The sequence below is a fragment of the Notolepis coatsorum genome, assembly GCF_963971535.1.
Source record: "Notolepis coatsorum genome assembly, chromosome: 3".
In the NCBI taxonomy this organism is placed as follows: domain Eukaryota; kingdom Metazoa; phylum Chordata; class Actinopteri; order Aulopiformes; family Paralepididae; genus Notolepis; species Notolepis coatsorum.
In genome coordinates this window covers 214,333,093-214,340,592 of record NC_140167.1, presented here as the reverse complement: position 1 = coordinate 214,340,592, position 7,500 = coordinate 214,333,093, and positions in this window count along the sequence as shown.

The following is a 7,500-nucleotide window of genomic DNA, read 5'->3' as shown; positions in this document are numbered from 1 at the left end:
CTCTCTGTCTGTCTGTCTCTCAGTCTGTCTGTCTCTCTGTCTGTCTCCCAGTCTGTCTCTCAGTCTGTCTCTCAGTCTGTCTCTCTGTCTGTCTGTCCAGTCTGTCTCTATGTCTGTCTCTCTGTCTGTCTCTCAGTCTGTCTATCAGTCTGTATGTCTCTCAGTCTGTATGTCTGTCTGTCTGTCAGTCTGTCTCTCAGTCTGTCTGTCTATCAGTCTGTCTGTCTCTCAGTATGTCTCTCAGTCTGTCTCTCTGTCTGTCTCTCAGTCTGTCTCGCAGTCTGTCCTCTATGTCTGTCTGTCTCTCTGTCTGTCTCTCAGTATGTCTGTCAATCTGTCTCTCAGTCTGTCTGTCTTTCTGTCTGTATCTCAGTTTGTCTGTCTCTTTGTCTGTCTCTCAGTATGTCTGTCTCTCAGTATGTCTCTCAGTCTGTCTCCTAGTCTGTCTCTCAGTCTGTCTCTCAGTCTGTCTCTCTGTCTCTCAGTATGTCTGTCTGTCTGTCAGTCTGTCTCTCAGTCTGCCCTCTCTGTCTGTCCCTTTGTCTGTCTCTCAGTATGTCTGTCTCTCAGTCTGTCTCTCAGTATGTCTCTCAGTCTGTCTCTCAGTCTGTCTGTCAGTCTGTCTCTCAGTCTGTCTCTCAGTCTGCCCTATCTGTCTGTCTGTCCCTCTGTCTGTCTCTCAGTATGTCTGTCTCTCAGTCTGTCTCTCAGTATGTCTCTCAGTCTGTCTCTCAGTCTGTCTCTCAGTCTGTCTCTCAGTCTGTCTCTCAGGCTGTCTCTCAGTCTCTCTCAGTCTGTCTCTCAGTCTGTCTGTCTCTCAGTCTGTCTGTCTGTCTGTCTGTCAGTCTGTCTCTCAGTCTGTCTGTCTCTCTGTCTGTCTGTCTATCTGTCTGTCTCTCAGTCTGTCTCTCAGTATGTCTCTCAGTCTGTCTCTCAGTCTGTCTCTCAGTCTGTCTCTCAGTCTGTCTCTCAGGCTGTCTCTCAGTCTCTCTCAGTATGTCTCTCAGTCTGTCTGTCTCTCAGTCTGTCTGTCTGTCTGTCTGTCTGTCTGTCTGTCTGTCTGTCTGTCAGTCTGTCTCTCAGTCTGTCTGTCTCTCTGTCTGTCTCTCAGTCTGTCTGTCTGTCTAGCTGTCTGTCTCTCAGTCTGCCTGTCTCTCTGTCTGTCTCTCAGTCTGTATCTCTGTCTGTCTGTCTCTCAGTCTGTCTGTATCTCAGTCTGTCTGTCAGTCTGTCTCTCTGTCTGTCTCTCATTCTGTCAGTCTGTCTCTCTGTCTGTCTCTCAGTATGCCTGTCTCTCAGTCTGCCTGTCTCTCAGTCTGTCTGTCTCTCAGTCTGTCTCTCAGTCTGTATATCTGTCTGTCTCTCAGTCTGTCCTCTCTGTCTGTCTGTCTATCTGTCTGTCTCTCAGTATGTCTGTATCTCAGTCTGTCTTTCAGTCTGTCTCTCAGTCTGTCTCTCAGTCTGTCTCCCAGTCTGTCTCTCAGTCTGTCTCTCAGTCTGTCTCTCTGTCTGTCTGTCCAGTCTGTCTCTCTGTCTGTCTCTCTGTCTGTCTCTCAGTCTGTCTCTCAGTATGTCTCTCAGTCTGTCTCTCAGTCTGTCTCTCAGTCTGTCTCTCAGTCTGTCTCTCAGGCTGTCTCTCAGTCTCTCTCAGTCTGTCTGTCTGTCAGTCTGTCTCTCAGTCTGTCTGTCTCTATGTCTGTCTCTCAGTCTGTCTGTCTATCTGTCTGTCTCTCAGTCTGTCTCTCAGTATGTCTCTCAGTCTGTCTCTCAGTCTGTCTCTCAGTCTGTCTCTCAGTCTGTCTCTCAGGCTGTCTCTCAGTCTCTCTCAGTCTGTCTCTCAGTCTGTCTGTCTCTCTGTCTGTCTCTCAGTATGTCTGTCTATCTGTCTGTCTCTCAGTCTGTCTCTCAGTATGTCTCTCAGTCTGTCTCTCAGTCTGTCTTTCAGTCTGTCTCTCAGTCTGTCTCCCAGTCTGTCTCTCAGTCTGTCTCTCAGTCTGTCTCTCTGTCTGTCTGTCCAGTCTGTCTCTCTGTCTGTCTCTCTGTCTGTATCCCAGTCTGTCTCTCAGTATGTCTCTCAGTCTGTCTCTATGTCTGTCTGTCCAGTCTGTCTCTCTGTCTGTCTCTCTGTCTGTCTCTCAGTCTGTCTCTCAGTATGTATGTATCTCTGTCTGTCTCTCAGTCTGTATGTCTCTCAGTCTGTATGTCTGTCTGTCTGTCAGTCTGTCTCTCAGTCTGTCTGTCTATCAGTCTGTCTGTCTCTCAGTATGTCTCTCAGTCTGTCTCTCTGTCTGTCTCTCAGTCTGTCTCGCAGTCTGTCCTCTATGTCTGTCTGTCTCTCTGTCTGTCTCTCAGTCTGTCTTTCAGTCTGTCTCCCAGTCTGTATCTCAGTCTGTCTCTCAGTCTGTCTCTCAGTCTGTCTGTCTGTCTGTCTGTCTGTCTGTCTGTCTGTCTGTCTGTCTGTCTGTCTGTCTGTCTGTCTCTCAGTCTGTCTATCAGTCTGTATGTCTCTCTGTCTGTCTCTCAGTCTGTCTGTCTGTCAATCTGTCTCTCAGTCTGTCTGTCTTTCTGTCTGTATCTCAGTTTGTCTGTCTCTTTGTCTGTCTCTCAGTCTGTCTGTCTCTCAGTATGTCTCTCAGTCTGTCTCCTAGTCTGTCTCTCAGTCTGTCTATCTGTCTGTCTGTCCAGTCTGTCTCTCTGTCTGTCTGTCCAGTCTGTCTCTATGTCTGTCTGTCTCTCAGTCTGTCTGTATGTCAGTCTGTCTCTCAGTCTGTCTCTCAGTCTGTCTCTCTGTCTGTCTCTCAGTCTGTCTGTCTTTCTGTCTGTATCTCAGTTTGTCTGTCTCTTTGTCTGTCTCTCAGTCTGTCTGTCTCTCAGTATGTCTCTCAGTCTGTCTATCAGTCTGTCTCTCTGTCTGTCTGTCCAGTCTGTCTCTCTGTCTGTCTGTCCAGTCTGTCTCTCTGTCTGTCTCTCTGTCTGTCTGTCTCTCAGTCTGTCTGTCTCTCTGTCTGTCTCCCAGTCTGTCTCTCAGTCTGTCTCTCAGTCTGTCTCTCTGTCTGTCTGTCCAGTCTGTCTCTCTGTCTGTCTCTCTGTCTGTCTCTCAGTCTGTCTCTCAGTATGTATGTCTATCTGTCTGTCTCTCAGTCTGTATGTCTCTCAGTCTGTATGTCTGTCTGTCTGTCAGTCTGTCTCTCAGTCTGTCTGTCTATCAGTCTGTCTGTCTCTCAGTATGTCTCTCAGTCTGTCTCTCTGTCTGTCTCTCAGTCTGTCTCGCAGTCTGTCCTCTATGTCTGTCTGTCTCTCTGTCTGTCTCTCAGTATGTCTGTCTCTCAGTCTGTCTCTCAGTCTGTATCCCAGTCTGTGTCTCAGTCTGTCTCTCAGTCTGTCTCTCAGTATGTCTGTCTGTATGTATGTCTGTCTGTCTCTCAGTCTGTCTATCAGTCTGTATGTCTCTCTGTCTGTCTCTCAGTCTGTCTGTCTGTCAGTCTGTCTCTCAGTCTGTCTGTCTCTCTGTCTGTCTCTCAGTCTGTCTGTCTATCTGTCTGTCTCTCAGTCTGCCTGTCTCTCTGTCTGTCTCTCAGTCTGTATCTCTGTCTGTCTGTCTCTCAGTCTGTCTGTATCTCAGTCTGTCTGTCAGTCTGTCTCTCTGTCTGTCTCTCATTCTGTCAGTCTGTCTCTCTGTCTGTCTCTCAGTCTGCCTGTCTCTCAGTCTGCCTGTCTCTCAGTCTGTCTGTCTCTCAGTCTGTCTCTCAGTCTGTATATCTGTCTGTCTCTCAGTCTGTCTCTCAGTCTGTCCTCTCTGTCTGTCTGTCTGTCAGTCTGTCTCTCAGTCTGTCTGTCTATCAGTCTGTCTGTCTCTCAGTATGTATCTCAGTCTGTCTCTCTGTCTGTCTCTCAGTCTGTCTCGCAGTCTGTCCTCTATGTCTGTCTGTCTCTCTGTCTGTCTCTCAGTCTGTCTCCCAGTCTGTATCTCAGTCTGTCTCTCAGTCTGTCTCTCAGTCTGTCTGTCTGTTTGTCTGTCTGTCTGTGTGTCTGTCTGTCTGTCTGTCTGTCTGTCTGTCTGTCTGTCTGTCTGTCTGTCTGTCTGTCTCTCAGTCTGTCTATCAGTCTGTATGTCTCCCTGTCTGTCTCTCAGTCTGTCTGTCTGTCAATCTGTCTCTCAGTCTGTCTGTCTTTCTGTCTGTATCTCAGTTTGTCTGTCTCTTTGTCTGTCTCTCAGTCTGTCTGTCTCTCAGTATGTCTCTCAGTCTGTCTCCTAGTCTGTCTCTCAGTCTGTCTCTCAGTCTGTCTCTCTGTCTGTCTGTCCAGTCTGTCTATCTGTCTGTCTGTCCAGTCTGTCTCTCTGTCTGTCTCTCTGTCTGTCTGTCTCTCAGTCTGTCTGTATGTCAGTCTGTCTCTCAGTCTGTCTCTCAGTCTGTCTCTCTGTCTGTCTCTCAGTCTGTCTGTCTGTCAATCTGTCTCTCAGTCTGTCTGTCTTTCTGTCTGTATCTCAGTTTGTCTGTCTCTTTGTCTGTCTCTCAGTCTGTCTGTCTCTCAGTATGTCTCTCAGTCTGTATCCTAGTCTGTCTCTCAGTCTGTCTCTCAGTCTGTCTCTCTGTCTGTCTGTCCAGTCTGTCTCTATGTCTGTCTGTCCAGTCTGTCTCTATGTCTGTCTCTCTGTCTGTCTGTCTCTCAGTCTGTCTGTCTCTCTGTCTGTCTCCCAGTCTGTCTCTCAGTCTGTCTCTAAGTCTGTCTCTCTGTCTGTCTGTCCAGTCTGTCTCTATGTCTGTCTCTCTGTCTGTCTCTCAGTCTATCAGTCTGTATGTCTCTCAGTCTGTATGTCTGTCTGTCTGTCAGTCTGTCTCTCAGTCTGTCTGTCTATCAGTATGTCTGTCTCTCAGTATGTCTCTCAGTCTGTCTCTCTGTCTGTCTCTCAGTCTGTCTCGCAGTCTGTCCTCTATGTCTGTCTGTCTCTCTGTCTGTCTCTCAGTATGTCTGTCTCTCAGTCTGTCTCTCAGTCTGTCTCCCAGTCTGTATCTCAGTCTGTCTCTCAGTCTGTCTCTCAGTCTGTATGTATCTCTGTCTGTCTCTCAGTCTGTCTATCAGTCTGTATGTCTCTCTGTCTGTCTCTCAGTCTGTCTGTCTGTCAATCTGTCTCTCAGTCTGTCTGTCTTTCTGTCTGTATCTCAGTTTGTCTGTCTCTTTGTCTGTCTCTCAGTATGTCTATCTCTCAGTATGTCTCTCAGTCTGTCTCCTAGTCTGTCTCTCAGTCTGTCTCTCAGTCTGTCTCTCTGTCTCTCAGTATGTCTGTCTGTCTGTCAGTCTGTCTCTCAGTCTGTCTCTCAGTCTGCCCTCTCTGTCTGTCCCTTTGTCTGTCTCTCAGTATGTCTGTCTCTCAGTCTGTCTCTCAGTATGTCTCTCAGTCTGTCTCTCAGTCTGTCTGTCAGTCTGTCTCTCAGTCTGTCTCTCAGTCTGCCCTATCTGTCTGTCTGTCCCTCTGTCTGTCTCTCAGTATGTCTGTCTCTCAGTCTGTCTCTCAGTATGTCTCTCAGTCTGTCTCTCAGTCTGTCTCTCAGTCTGTCTCTCAGTCTGTCTCTCAGGCTGTCTCTCAGTCTCTCTCAGTCTGTCTCTCAGTCTGTCTGTCTCTCAGTCTGTCTGTCTGTCTGTCAGTCTGTCTCTCAGTCTGTCTGTCTCTCTGTCTGTCTCTCAGTCTGTCTGTCTATCTGTCTGTCTCTCAGTCTGTCTCTCAGTATGTCTCTCAGTCTGTCTCTCAGTCTGTCTCTCAGTCTGTCTCTCAGTCTGTCTCTCAGGCTGTCTCTCAGTCTCTCTCAGTATGTCTCTCAGTCTGTCTGTCTCTCAGTCTGTCTGTCTGTCTGTCAGTCTGTCTCTCAGTCTGTCTGTCTCTCTGTCTGTCTCTCAGTATGTCTGTCTGTCTATCTGTCTGTCTCTCAGTCTGCCTGTCTCTCTGTCTGTCTCTCAGTCTGTATCTATGTATGTCTGTCTCTCAGTCTGTCTGTATCTCAGTCTGTCTGTCAGTCTGTCTCTCTGTCTGTCTCTCATTCTGTCAGTCTGTCTCTCTGTCTGTCTCTCAGTCTGCCTGTCTCTCAGTCTGCCTGTCTCTCAGTATGTCTGTCTCTCAGTCTGTCTCTCAGTCTGTATATCTGTCTGTCTCTCAGTCTGTCCTCTCTGTCTGTCTGTCTATCTGTCTGTCTCTCAGTATGTCTGTATCTCAGTCTGTCTTTCAGTCTGTCTCTCAGTCTGTCTCCCAGTCTGTCTCTCAGTCTGTCTCTCAGTCTGTCTCTCTGTCTGTCTGTCCAGTCTGTCTCTCTGTCTGTCTCTCTGTCTGTCTCTCAGTCTGTCTCTCAGTATGTCTCTCAGTCTGTCTCTCAGTCTGTCTCTCAGTCTGTCTCTCAGTCTGTCTCTCAGGCTGTCTCTCAGTCTCTCTCAGTCTGTCTCTCAGTCTGTCTGTCTCTCAGTCTGTCTGTCTGTCAATCTGTCTCTCAGTCTGTCTGTCTTTCTGTCTGTATCTCAGTTTGTCTGTCTCTTTGTCTGTCTATCAGTCTGTCTGTCTCTCAGTATGTCTCTCAGTCTGTCTCTCTGTCTGTCTCTCAGTCTGTCTCGCAGTCTGTCCTCTATGTCTGTCTGTCTCTCTGTCTGTCTCTCAGTATGTCTGTCTCTCAGTCTGTCTCTCAGTCTGTCTCCCAGTCTGTATCTCAGTCTGTCTCTCAGTCTGTCTCTCAGTCTGTCTGTCTGTATGTCTGTCTGTCTGTCTGTCTCTCAGTCTGTCTATCAGTCTGTATGTCTCTCTGTCTGTCTCTCAGTCTGTCTGTCTGTCAGTCTGTCTCTCAGTCTGTCTGTCTCTCTGTCTGTCTCTCAGTCTGTCTGTCTATCTGTCTGTCTCTCAGTATGCCTGTCTCTCTGTCTGTCTCTCAGTCTGTATCTCTGTCTGTCTGTCTCTCAGTCTGTCTGTATCTCAGTCTGTCTGTCAGTCTGTCTCTCTGTCTGTCTCTCATTCTGTCAGTCTGTCTCTCTGTCTGTCTCTCAGTCTGCCTGTCTCTCAGTCTGCCTGTCTCTCAGTCTGTCTGTCTCTCAGTCTGTCTCTCAGTCTGTATATCTGTCTGTCTCTCAGTCTGTCTCTCAGTCTGTCCTCTCTGTCTGTCTGTCTGTCAGTCTGTCTCTCAGTCTGTCTGTCTATCAGTCTGTCTGTCTCTCAGTATGTATCTCAGTCTGTCTCTCTGTCTGTCTCTCAGTCTGTCTCGCAGTCTGTCCTCTATGTCTGTCTGTCTCTCTGTCTGTCTCTCAGTCTGTCTCCCAGTCTGTATCTCAGTCTGTCTCTCAGTCTGTCTCTCAGTCTGTCTGTCTGTCTGTCTGTCTGTCTGTGTGTCTGTCTGTCTGTCTGTCTGTCTGTCTGTCTGTCTGTCTGTCTCTCAGTCTGTCTATCAGTCTGTATGTCTCCCTGTCTGTCTCTCAGTCTGTCTGTCTGTCAATCTGTCTCTCAGTCTGTCTGTCTTTCTGTCTGTATCT